The sequence below is a fragment of the Arvicola amphibius genome, chromosome 12 (assembly GCF_903992535.2).
Source record: "Arvicola amphibius chromosome 12, mArvAmp1.2, whole genome shotgun sequence".
NCBI classification, from domain to species: Eukaryota; Metazoa; Chordata; class Mammalia; order Rodentia; family Cricetidae; genus Arvicola; species Arvicola amphibius.
In genome coordinates this window covers 58,762,047-58,774,244 of record NC_052058.2, presented here as the reverse complement: position 1 = coordinate 58,774,244, position 12,198 = coordinate 58,762,047, and the positions used below count along the sequence as shown (strand labels likewise).

The window sequence follows — 12,198 nt, the reverse complement described above, 5'->3', positions numbered from 1 at the left end:
CAGCTTTTTATATGGGTCACAACAAAAAATTTGGTACTAGTAAAAGGCTTCTTAATTTGTAATCCTACAACGAACCCAGAGTGTTTCTGGCAGCACTCAACAATGTTTGGTCAACTTCTCTGTATATACATACCCTCATGCCATGCACCAAATGCTGCCTCTAACACCTTAGTTAAAATTAGTGAAGGCTGTGTGCTATGAATTCTAGTGTTTTTCTGGACATTTAGCTTTCTGTTTGTATAGAAACATAAAGGCTTAGTTATAAAAAACAATATTTTCCTATCAGTCCTCAGCATGTATCAAATTAGTTTACCTTTGGACTGCAATACACAATACTACTTGGTTTTAAAATTGCTTCTCAAGTTAATGAGAAGCTCATTTCAGTTTAGAACACAATTTTACAAATTTCTAAGATAGTGTTTAACATATTTCTGATATTTTATTGTGAATTTATGTAAAATGTCATTCTTAGCACTGTGCCAGTCAACCTCTAAAAAATGCTGAAGATCTTTACATTCTGCAAATCAAATACTTAAACAAGACTTAGTTATACAATCAACAAGCTATCTCTAGCATATAAAGTTATCTTTAAATAGTAAAATAATGAAAAATTATTTTAAATAAATTAATGATTATTATTAAATGTTTGACTTGTATATTTTATATACCAGGGCCACAGACAAAGGGAGTTGTAAGTGGAAAGGTTAAGAAGCCCTGTCCTAAGCAGTTGAGGAGATAGATGGCTTAGTGGTAAAATATGGACTTTGCAAACAATGATGAGACTATGAGGACCAGAATGCACTGGGGATGAGTGGGGGTGAGGTGGAGATACTGTTTGCACCTCTAATCCTGTGCTGAGACAAGAGACAGGATCCCTAGGATTTGCTGGCTAGTCAGAGTGAGATACAGGCAGGCTCAGTGAGAGATGATCTCAGTAAGGTAGAGAGCTTTGAGGTAAACATCTAATGTTAGCTTCCACCTCCGCAAACACGCACACTGCACATACAAAGAAGCCCTGTTCTAGGAAAGTAGAAGTTCTTGAATTTACTATTTATTTCAAGTGATTAGCAGGGCATCCTTACTGAAAACCTACAATATTTTAACTACTCTTTATATACAATTACTCTTAAGACTGATTTCAGTTTTTAAGCCAATCTTATTTTATGGAGGACTGAATGGTTTCAGCTATGGGGAAAAAGTGCTCTTTTTCAAATGCTCACCTTCTTATCAATCCTTTTTTTTAAAAAAAGACTTATTATGTATACAATGCTCTGACTGCATTCATGACTACAGGCCAGAAGAGGGCACCAGATCTCATTATGGATGGTTGTGAGCTAACAGGTGATTGCTGGGAATTGAACTCAGGACCTCTGGAAGAACAGCCAGTACTCTCAACCACTAAGCCACCTTTCCAGCCCCTATTCTTACCAACCTTTAACATAACCAAAGGGTTACAATAGGGAATGAAATGTCAAACATAGCCATCTAAGTTACTAACTCTTCCAATACCACTGAAATGTTGGTCTTCAAACATTAAAGGGAGTACATTCACCGCTTACACTAATTTCAGTTTTTCCAAGTTCAAGAATGTCATAAATATTACATGACACCTTTGTCTTCAATGTCAAAAGATCCCTCCTGACTATTGGGAGATGTTTTGTCTTTCTACAACTTGATACTAATTGCAGTAAATACCCAAATCGCAGTATTAGAACAAAAAACTAAACAAAAAGTCCAATTTTATTTAATAAAACATTAAACTCATACAACAATATAACCAATCTTCAAATCTCTTTCCAAAGCCGCCATCCAGTAATGCTCTTTTATTTTAAAACAAAATAACTTGCTAAGTAGCCCAGGCTGGCCTGAAACTAGTCACAATATTCCTGACTCACTATCCCAGATTGCTGGCATTACTGGTGCCAGGAACCACATTCAGCTTTCTTTTCCCACCTTTAAACAAATTTATATGATTTACATCTCTAACTTTCAACAAACTCTATACCTCCCATATTGTACTTCTTCAGTTTAGATCTAAAAAATTTTAAATTTAATTCTAAAAGTAGCTTTTTGAATTATAGACCACCAAGTCATATTTTGAAACATCAAAACAAAATGTTTGAGAATTAAATTGTAATTAAATTAGGACTCTCAAAATACTTTCTTGCCTTTTTGAAATTTGACATAGTATTTAATATATCATTTTTCATTCTTACTAAAAATATTTAGTAAGTTATGATACCCATCTTTAAAGTGCATTAAAAATGGAACTGGAGTTACAGACGATTGTGAGCCATCATGTGGTGCTGAAAAACCAACCCTGGTTCCTTTATAAGCTCTGCTTAGTCACTGATCTCTCTCCTCTCTCTCTCTCTCTCTCTCTCTCTCTCTCTCTCTCTCTCTCTCTCTCTCTCTCTCTCTCTCTCTCTCTCTCTCTCTCTCTCTCTCTGTGTGTGTGTGTGTATCCTATTTCCCTAAGAAGGCTTTCAAAAGCATCCGCTGGCCTCCATAAAGCCTTTGAGCAAACAGAAAATATATATTCTTCTGGGAATAACTACAGTTTTCAGAGAGAAGCTGATATTATTAAAAGAGCACATAACTCCACTAGTGGAACATGGGCTGTACTTACATTCTTGTTGCCTTCTTCAGTCTAGAACCTTTGTGCAATACACTGACCACACAATCATAAACAATAGTCTTGCACTTATTAAATTACCAGCTGGAAAAAGGAAGGAAGATACATCACCATCTCTTATTTGATAGGGCCTTACAATATTGTGTTGGCTGGCCTGGAACTCTCTATGTAGATCAAGTTGGCCGGCCTGTCTCCTGACCAGACTGATTATCTTAACCTCATCTTAGGACACTTATCTCCTCTTTTATTTGTGCTTTAAATATGGCTAAAGACAGGCATGGTGGTGCACACCTTTGATCCCAGCACACAGGAGGCAGGCAGATCTTTGTGAGACTGAGGCCAGCCTGGTCAACAGCAAGTCCCAGGACAGCCAATAGTACATAGAGAGACTGTCTCAAAAATCCCAAAACAAACAAGTAAGGAAAAGACTCATGACACATGGTATCATAGAATATTAAATTCAAAAAATAAAAAAAAGCACATGTGATGTTCTCTTTGTATTGTAAAAAGACTGGACCTGAACTTGACAGCTGATACAAACTGAAAAGAATTAAATCTAAGCTCTAAACCTTATAGTTCTGAGTTTGACATGCTTGAAAATCAAGGTCGTTTTATTTTTCCCACCACTCTACCTCTTAACCTTCCATCCCCAGTACTTGACCTAATTTTTTAGGGTCACCAATGATATCTCACCTAAATCAAAGGTTGTTTACCACATTTTTGGGGGGATTTAGTTAGAGCTAACTCTAGTAATCTTATGTTATTCCCTTCTGCCATTTCTGTAGTAGCTTCACTTCATCACTCCTGTTCCCTCGCTGAAGATTCTTAGACATCTTAGCAAGTGTCATTTATCTAAATATAAGTTCACGAAGATGGCTGTCAAGCATGCGTTAAAACTACACTGTACTCTTTTCTGTAATGCTGCCATTTCCTGTTTGATGAATCCATTCCAGTCCAGGCTTTTAGTCATTTTGGCCTTCATTGTCTGCAGCTGTTGCTTGATCTTACCCAGCACTCATTTTTAAAGCAATTATTTTCAAAAGGGTAGAAAGACAGGTTGGTGGGATACTAATTTGAAGTGGTCCACAAATCAGAACTTAAGAGTATACATGTTTATTTTAAAACATACTAGATGGTTAAAAAAGTCAAAAAACATGTACATTTAACTTTTAAATTCACTTAATTAAAAGATAGTAAATTAAAACTGAACTGTGTAACACACACCTATAATCCCAGCACTCTAAAGGCTGAGGTAGAAGGGTGGCAAATTTAAAACAACTTGGATATGCAGTGAGACATGGTTGGGGGTGGGGGTACAGCAATAAGCTTAAGTATTAACAACAGATGGGTTGAAGACAAAGTTTAAACTTGGTGAATGACTTCAATTCAGGAAATATCAGTCACTGGGACAGGCTTGTCTGGGTCAATGATTAAAATCCTTACTATTACTTACTAGTTAGGTAACCATAAGCAATCAACTTAAAAATGTCTTCTAGTGTTATAATGGAGAAAGAATCCACTTCTAAGGTTTACTCTGGTATAGATTTAAAGAGTGTGCCCACCTGGGAGATGGGGACAAATATTTTTAGTGTAGGGCTAGGTACAAAGTCCTTAACAAAAAGTTGAAAGTTATAGGACTGGGGGAAGGGGGGATAGAGGTTAGTGGTAGAATAGCTATTAAGCACATGCCTACAAGTGAGAGCAATCAACTACCCCTAACTGTAACACACCTGAACCACAGATAGCTACATAATGAGCCTCTGCCTCAAACAAAACCCCAGTCAAGCTGGATAACTAATGCCTGTAATTTTGGCAGTAGGGAGGCTAAGGTAGGGGTTTAAGGACAAGCTCCGAGCTCTGGAATAAAATAAACAAAAAACTACTATTATTGATATTTTGTATGTGCCTGCCATCAGAAACCAGATTATGCCAGCAGTCTCCCAGCAGACTCTCCATTTATTTTTTAGATAGTCTCTCACTGAACCTGAAGCTTACTATCACCATACCCAACTGCTGGGGTTATGGGCATGTGAGTTCTATGTGAGTTCAATGTGAGTGCTGGAGAGTTGAACCCAGATTCTCTCTTTCACAGTACTGACACAACAAGTCATCTCTCCTACCCCACTATTATTTTTTTTTTATCTTCTAGCCATCATGTCTTCCTTTACTGTAATCAACCAGACATCTCATCTATGCTATCATTTTCTGTGAGTGGATTTTCTACACCAAATTCCCTGCACCTTTTCACATGCCTTTGTTTTCATCCTCAGGTATGAACCCAAGGACTATAAAAGATACGGTGTGAAGGACAGTAATGGGAACTAAACCTAGGCCCTCATGAATGCCACACAAAGAACTCTCTCCAGTTCTATGGCAACCCCCACCCACCTTATTTAAGTAGCCCTGGCTAGCCTGGGACTGCTACATAAACCAAGCTGGTCTTAAACTCAAGAGAGCTTCAGCCTCCCAAGTGCTAGGATTTATGGTAGCTCATGGTAACTTTTAGTATTAATCTTAAGGCAAAATATCTTGGAAGTAAGAAACAAAGCCATTTAACAATCTATCAAAGTGAAAAGGTTCTTTAATAGTAGAATAACACTGAAAATTAAGCTGGTTGTGGGACCACAAAGCTTTAATCCAAGCACTAGGGAAGTAGAGGTAGGTGAATCTGTGAGTTCAAGGCCAGCCCAGTAGTGAGTTCTAGGCAGTTAGAGCTAGTCTCAAACAAACAAAACCAGAAAAAAATTGATGCAAATCAATCTCACAAAGAGTACTCTTACTCTTTTGCATAGATTATTTGGTATTTCTAATCCTTACACACTCAATAATGTAAGAAAAAACTATGGCAAGCACTATATAAGGTAGATGTGTAAGCATGGAAAATTCTTAAGACAGTACTTTTTAAAAATACTAGTGATGCTCTCTATAAATGTTGGTTTACCTTCCTTTAACATTCTGCACCCAGCAGAGCTACTAAGATTGAATCCAACATACTGACAATAATAGTTTTTGCCAAATGTAGCTGCCAACGACACAGAAGTTGCTTGTTGAACCTCAGTAATAGCACTCATTTGACTGACTCTGTAAATAGGTGCAGACATAGGCCCCTAACCATGGCTGGCCTGCTAATCTCTAGAACTAAATGAGAAATATATGTGGCAAAAACCCCACAATTTTATAGTTAGCTTTAGAAGGAAAACACAATACAAAAGTGACTCGCTAAAGAACACTTTGATCCACAAAGATGCTAGGACTATGACTCAGGAAACTAACTCAAGACTTCCAAGCAACAATTAACATCAACTGAGATAAGCATTCATTGTGCTACTTCACTTACAAAGCAACAGACAAGACTAGCTTTATTGAAGTCAAAAGTCTTAGTCAGAACTTAGATACAAACTTCAGGGCTGCTTTCACTGTAAAACTGCGCTTCTCTACTGAGCATGGTAGCACACACCTTTGATCCTAACACTTGGGAGGCAGGAGGATCTCTGAATTCAAGGTCAGCCTGGTCTACATAGTGAGTTCCAGGATGGCAAGATTGCAGAGTCCATCTCAAAATAGAGACCGAATAGTTTTCTAAATATGCAATTGATTTCTTTTGCAATTTTACCAATCATGAACTCTTACAGATACCAGCATGACATAAATTGCATAGAAAGATATCACCTAGCTAACTCACAACTTTAAGTGTGGGAGGGGACAGTGTACAGACTCAGGGATACAGTATTATCTAAGACATTTAAGAAATTCCTTGCTCTGAGCTAGAACTGATCCCAAGGTTACTTACTATACAGAGCACAAAGGAGGAATTTATGAATTAAAACCCAGTGTAAGTGTAAAGAAAAGTAGAACAGGGCAAAGAAAACAACTTAAGTATCCAGACTTGGGTTATTTTGAGAACACAGGTTATTCTGCTTGGAAAAGAGCAATTTTTTCCCTTTCTACCAGTACTCTGTTGCCCCTCCATTGTTAGCTGTCCTTTTCCTGCTTGCTTTCTTTAACCACGCACTAAGCATAGTAATAAACCCTTTACACAGTCTTAGGTTCACCAGCAAGCCTGAGAGGGGTTGCCATTATCTATCACCTTTCGTTTCTGAATGAATGTCTTCTCAGAATTTTTTTTTAAAGTACCTTTAAGTATTCACCTAGTCTGTCCTCAAGCCCATCACTGTCTTCTAGCCTTCCCAAGTCACCACACAGATAAAACGCAGTTACAGCTGGCAACACTTTAACCTTCACATGCAACAATGTTCAAATAGTGAAGGCAGGCTAAAGCAAAACTACGGCTAATAATGGACCTTCCTTTAGCAAAGACTGTAAAAAGTCTAAGAACAAACAGGCACTTTGATGGTTCCTTGCATCCCTTTTGGGTTTCGAAAGTACAGCTTTGACTACAGTACCACTAAAAATTTATGTGACCTTGACCAAATTACTTCAGTCTCTCAAAATACCATGCCCTGATCTGTGAAACAAGTAAAAGAGCACCTTCCTCAAAGACAAGAAGGAACAAAAAAGGACAACGTATATAAAAGTCTTGAGATTAGTACACAGAGGTTAAGTAACGAAGGGGGAACAGTAGGCATTCTAGGCTCAACACACACCTACAGACCCCGCAAAAAAAAAAAAAAAAAAAAAAAAAAAAAAAAAAAAAAAAAAAAAAAAAAAAAAAAAAAACCAACTGCCCAAACCCACTAAACAGCTTATTTTGAAAAAGCCATTCCAGAAAAGCAAAAACTGTTTTCCTTAACTACAAACTCAATCTAGTTCGGATTTTTGGAGAAGCCGTGTATTTGGGGCAAGCCAGAAAAGATGCTGCAGTGCATCCGTGACACACACCTAAAAATGGCTCCAGCCAAAGCCGCGTCTTAAAGACCAACATCGAAGCTTAAATCCACTTTTTTAAAACGCTGGATGTTTGACGTGGTGGTCGCTTAATACCATCCTACCTACCACTTTCTATTTGCAGGAATTTACTAGCAGGCACTGAATCAAGCATCCTCCGATTCTTCTGGCGCGTTCCAAAAGAGCAATCCTAACAGGAGAGCCGCCTACTGTACAATTCGAAGTATCTTAACCAGGGTATGAATTTATGAACCTAGGCTGAAGACCAGTCAATGCGGAAATCCGGGTAGTTTTAACAGACAGGAATTATGAGGCAAGTCAGACCCCCCCACCCCACCCCAAAGATCTTGAACAAACTTTAAACAAATATACATCTCTTTAAAGGGATCAGAGCGCTCCTTGTGTGCAAAACCGAACGAGAGTCCTCACTGACTCCCTTGCTCTTTTCTACAGTCTTACACGGGGCCTTTACCCTGGCAACCAGTGGTACTAAACGCTCTCTATAGAACAAGCAGCAGTCGGGCGCTGTCCCCGCAAATGCGGGGCTGCAGAGGCCTAGCGGGAGGAAGGACTACCCCAATCCTCCAAGAAGTTGTCCAGCATGTTCCTAGCGGAAGTAGGGCTGGTCCTGGGTCCCCGCAGAGCCTCGGTGATCGGGCTGGGCCCCCCACACCCTGCTCGCTGCGAACGCGAGCATCACTCCAGGAGCGTCCACGGGCAGGAAGGGACCTCAGGGCAGCCACGGGCAGCCTCCTCCACGCCGTGGGAGCAGGGCGCGCGCAGGCCCGCGCGGGTGTTAGGGTCTCCCGGCCGCCGCAGAGCCGCCCCGCCGCAGAACACGCAGCGCACATGGGTGGCGGGCCCGCGCCGGAGCCCCGAGGACGCCGCGATGCCGGGGAGCCCGGGCAGAGGCGCCGCGGGCCCCCAGGCCTCCCGTGCCCGCCCTCCTCCATCGGGGCCTCCTCACCGCCCGGACGCCCTGGCTCTCCTTACCCGCCAGGGTTGAGGACCGAGTCTGCGCGCTTCCAGGGACTCGCCAACTACGGATCAGGGGGAGGGGAGGGCGCCTCGACGGATCGTCCGCAAGGCCGCCCGGTACGGAAAGCCCGAGCCGCGGCCGTAAAAACCGCCAAAGCACTTTCGCTACCTCCTGAGAGGTTGAGAGCAAGCGAGAAAAAGAAGCAAGATGGCGGCTAGCCAGCCCCTACGTGCTACGTCAGGACGTTGCGCACGTAAAGAAAAATCTCCGCAGGACCGCCCTCTGGGGGAGGGGCGAGTTGAGGCTGCGGGGTCACGTGACGCCTCCGTGGCAGCTCCACTGCGGCCGAGGGTAACGCTGCCTCCTACTGGAAAGAGGGCAACAAGAACGATCTTAGGGAGACAAAGCTTTTCGCCTGGGAAGATTCCAGAAGTCGTGAGTCGTCTGGAATACAACTCGGCTTGTCTCCGTGCACTGACACAGCCTTTGGACCAGCATATAAATTTGCAACCAGTGCTTTGCTAGACTGTTCTTGGTGAAGTAGGGGGCGACGTGAGAGGGCCCAGTGTGGCGGTTTGATAAGATTGAAGTCACCTCAGCCTGCAGATGTAACCCAAGTGTGAGGAACAAAAGGACTGGTGTGCTTTGCTGAGACCGCCTTTGGCATTTGTTAATTATGGGTGTAAAATAAGGCACTGTTTATTTCTAGGATTTCTCTGGCAGGGTTTAATCTCTTGGGCCAACTAGCAGACAAAACTAACAGTTAAGATTCATGCATGCAGGTATTTCCTAGGGAAGTGTAAAGTAGAGACAAGAAAGTATCCTAAGTGAGGAAGGGAAATGATAGCATATCAGCGAGCTGGTCATGTAGTATCTTGCTTTATGTGTCCGAGGCTCTGGGTTCGATCTCCTTTCCCAAAAGAAAGAAAATAATTCATGAATGTGTGATATTTGTCTGCTTTATTAAGTATCTATAATGTGTAATAAATTCAAAGATTTCTTGTCAGCCTCTCCTGGTCTGAGTAAATGTCTCCGCTGGTAATTAGTATGATTTCATGGGATGACACCAGAGTGTTAGAACGCTAGAATAAAATCAGAGAATAGTAAACCCCCAAGCAATGTCCTGCCAATTGACATTTGTTTTTGTTGTTTTGTTTTTTGTTTGTTTGTTTGTTTTGAGACAGGGTTTCCTGGTAGTTTTAGAGCCTGTCCTGGAACTAGCTCTTGTAGACCTGGCTCGAACTCACAGAGATCCGCCTGCCTCTGCCTCCTAAGTGCTGGGATTAAAGGCGTGCACCACCGCACGTGATCATTTATTCTAGACTGTTTTACACCGCTGGGGCTTGAACCTAGAGCCTTTCACAAGTTAAGCAAGTGATAATCCAAATAAACTATAACCCTCTGCCCCTTTAATGATCATTTAAAATGGGGCATATTGTCTGATTGATATAACAGGCCAGAGACAGACCAGTCTTTTCACCAAGAAAACTCCTTGGTGGTTTTCCCACAATCCATTAGAATCTGATCTTTAGTATCCCGATATTGAAAGCGCTTTCTTTAGCAATGTAGAATACCTCCAATAATCAACTGAGCTGACGTTTGCTCAGGTTAGGAGACTGACATGTACAGTGTTAATTCATGAGTTTCTGTGAGCTGTGTATTTACTCGGGGTCCGGTAGAATAACAGAATTTATAGAAAGAATCTCTATATATGTATATAGAGAAAGGAGATTTATTAAAATGACTTGCACACTGTGGCTCAGCTAATCCAGCAATGGCTTTGTATGAACAGAAGGTCCAGTTTTTCAGTCCACAAGGCTGGATGTCTCTCCTGGTATTCCATATATTCTGAAATCTCAAAGTAGGCTTTTATGCCAGTGAAGGAGTGGACTTGTGTGAGGCAAGAGCAAGCAAAGAGCAAAAACTTCCTTCGTCGTTGTCTTTATATAGGCATTCAGCAGAAGGCATGGCCCAGCATAGAGGTGAGTCTTCCCATCTTAAAATACCTGGATTAAAGGTGTTCGATTACCAGCTCAAAAATACAGATTTAGAAGTAGATCTTCCTACTTCAAATTAGGCAAAAATAATCCCTCACAGGTGTGCTTATAATTGTGCCTTCCTTCTTTCCTTCCTTCCTTTCTTCCTTCCTTCCTTCCTTCCTTCCTTCCTTCCTTCCTTCCTTCTTTCCTTCCTTCCTTCCTTTTCCTTCCTTCTTTCCTTCCTTCCTTTCCTTCCTTCCTTCCTTCCTTCCTTTCCTTCCTTCCTTCCTTCCTTCCTTCCTTCCTTCCTTCCTTCCTTCCTTCCTTCCTTCCTTTTCCTTCCTTCCTTCCTTCCTTTCTTTGTTTTTTTCCTTCTCTCTCTCTTTCCTTCTCTCTCTCTCTCTTTCTTTCTCTCTCTCTCTCTCTTTCTTTCTTTTTTTAAGACTTGGTCTCACTTTGACTCTAACCTGGAACTCACTATGTAGACAAGGTGGGCCTCAAACTCACAGATATGCACCTGTTTCTGTTCCCCTCCCCCAGTGCTGGTATTAAAGGTGTGGGTCACTAACCAACGTTAACTAGAGATCTACCTGTTTCTACCTCCTGTGTGCTGGGATTAAAGGCATGGACCACTACTCATGGCTAGCTAGACATTTTCTATGTAGCTAAACTTACTTAAGAAACAAAAACTGAAGTCAGGCATAGTGGTCCATGCCTTTAATCCCAGCTCTCTGGAGGCAGAGGTGAACAAATCTCTGTTCAAGGCCAGCCTAGTCTACATGTATTATTTTAAATAATACAGTGAAAAACTAAAAAGAATAAGATCTGTTGTCAGAAGATGCTTGGTAAGCATAGATTCAGAACAAGTAGTTATATGTAAGGACATTTCTTGATTTATCTAGTTCTGCAAGAGGATGATTTTGTTCCGAAGGTTGAAATATATATTGAGTTTCTAGTGGTTGCAATTTTCTACATTGATTGCCAGTATAGCAGGGACATCCTGCTGTGCTCTTGATTTAGGCTCTTTTTCTCCCTGACAGCATTTGGATAGTCACCAGCCCTGGAGTGCCCCTGTGTGTTCCTTCCTCTGTTTCCATAGTTACCTCTTAGCAATGTTCTTTCAATAAAAATCAAATCACAGTGAGTCAGGTCAGTTTGTGCTTTGAAGGTGAGTTTGCTTATTTCTGCTCTTACTCATCATATGCCATTTTAAAGTGTAGCTCTCAGAGCAGTCGTGTTTTGTTCCCATTTCTTTGGGTGGTGGGAGGGGGAGAATCTGACGAAAGTCGCCATGTATTATTTTAATGTCCAAGGCCAAATACTACTTTCAGTGCTGTAAGTAGAGGCTTGCCACCAAGCTCGATGACCTGAGTTTAATCCCTAGGTCCCATGGGACAGAGAACCAGTCCCCACATGTAATCATCTCTCCATGTATGCAAATGGCAGGAAACACTGCACGATAAAGAAATACAATGTAATAAAATTGTTTTGAGAAAACATTACTTTTAAAACACCTTTTTCATTAGCCTGATGACTCAGTGGATAAAGCATCTGCTTTGCCAGGGTTAGGACTGGAGTTTGGATTCCCAAAACCCATATAACTGTAAAGTATATGTCAGGCATGGCAGCCACCTTTGATTCCCATCACTGAGAAAACATACATGGGGTTCCCAGGGCAAGCTGCCATCTGTGTGCTCTGGATTCGATTGAGAAACCTGCCTCAAAGAATAAGGTAGAAAGCAACGAAGAAGGACTGATGT

At 41.3% G+C, this 12,198-nt stretch overlaps 1 protein-coding gene across 15 annotated transcripts in view; it reads right to left on the bottom strand.

The window, feature by feature from the left end:
* Prrc2c (proline rich coiled-coil 2C) overlaps window positions 1–8,667 on the bottom strand; it is a 69,250-nt gene extending 60,583 nt beyond the window's left edge. For 14 of the 15 annotated variants that reach the window (XM_038348756.1, XM_038348767.1, XM_038348761.1 and 11 more), the window contains exon 1: window positions 8,474–8,667. The gene's annotated coding sequence lies outside the window, so the exon portion shown is untranslated. Of the gene's footprint in view, window positions 1–2,629; window positions 2,648–8,473 lie in introns of those variants that run through there. The other variant, XM_038348757.1, reaches the window with a different exon arrangement.
* Window positions 8,668–12,198: the final 3,531 nt, after the last annotated feature.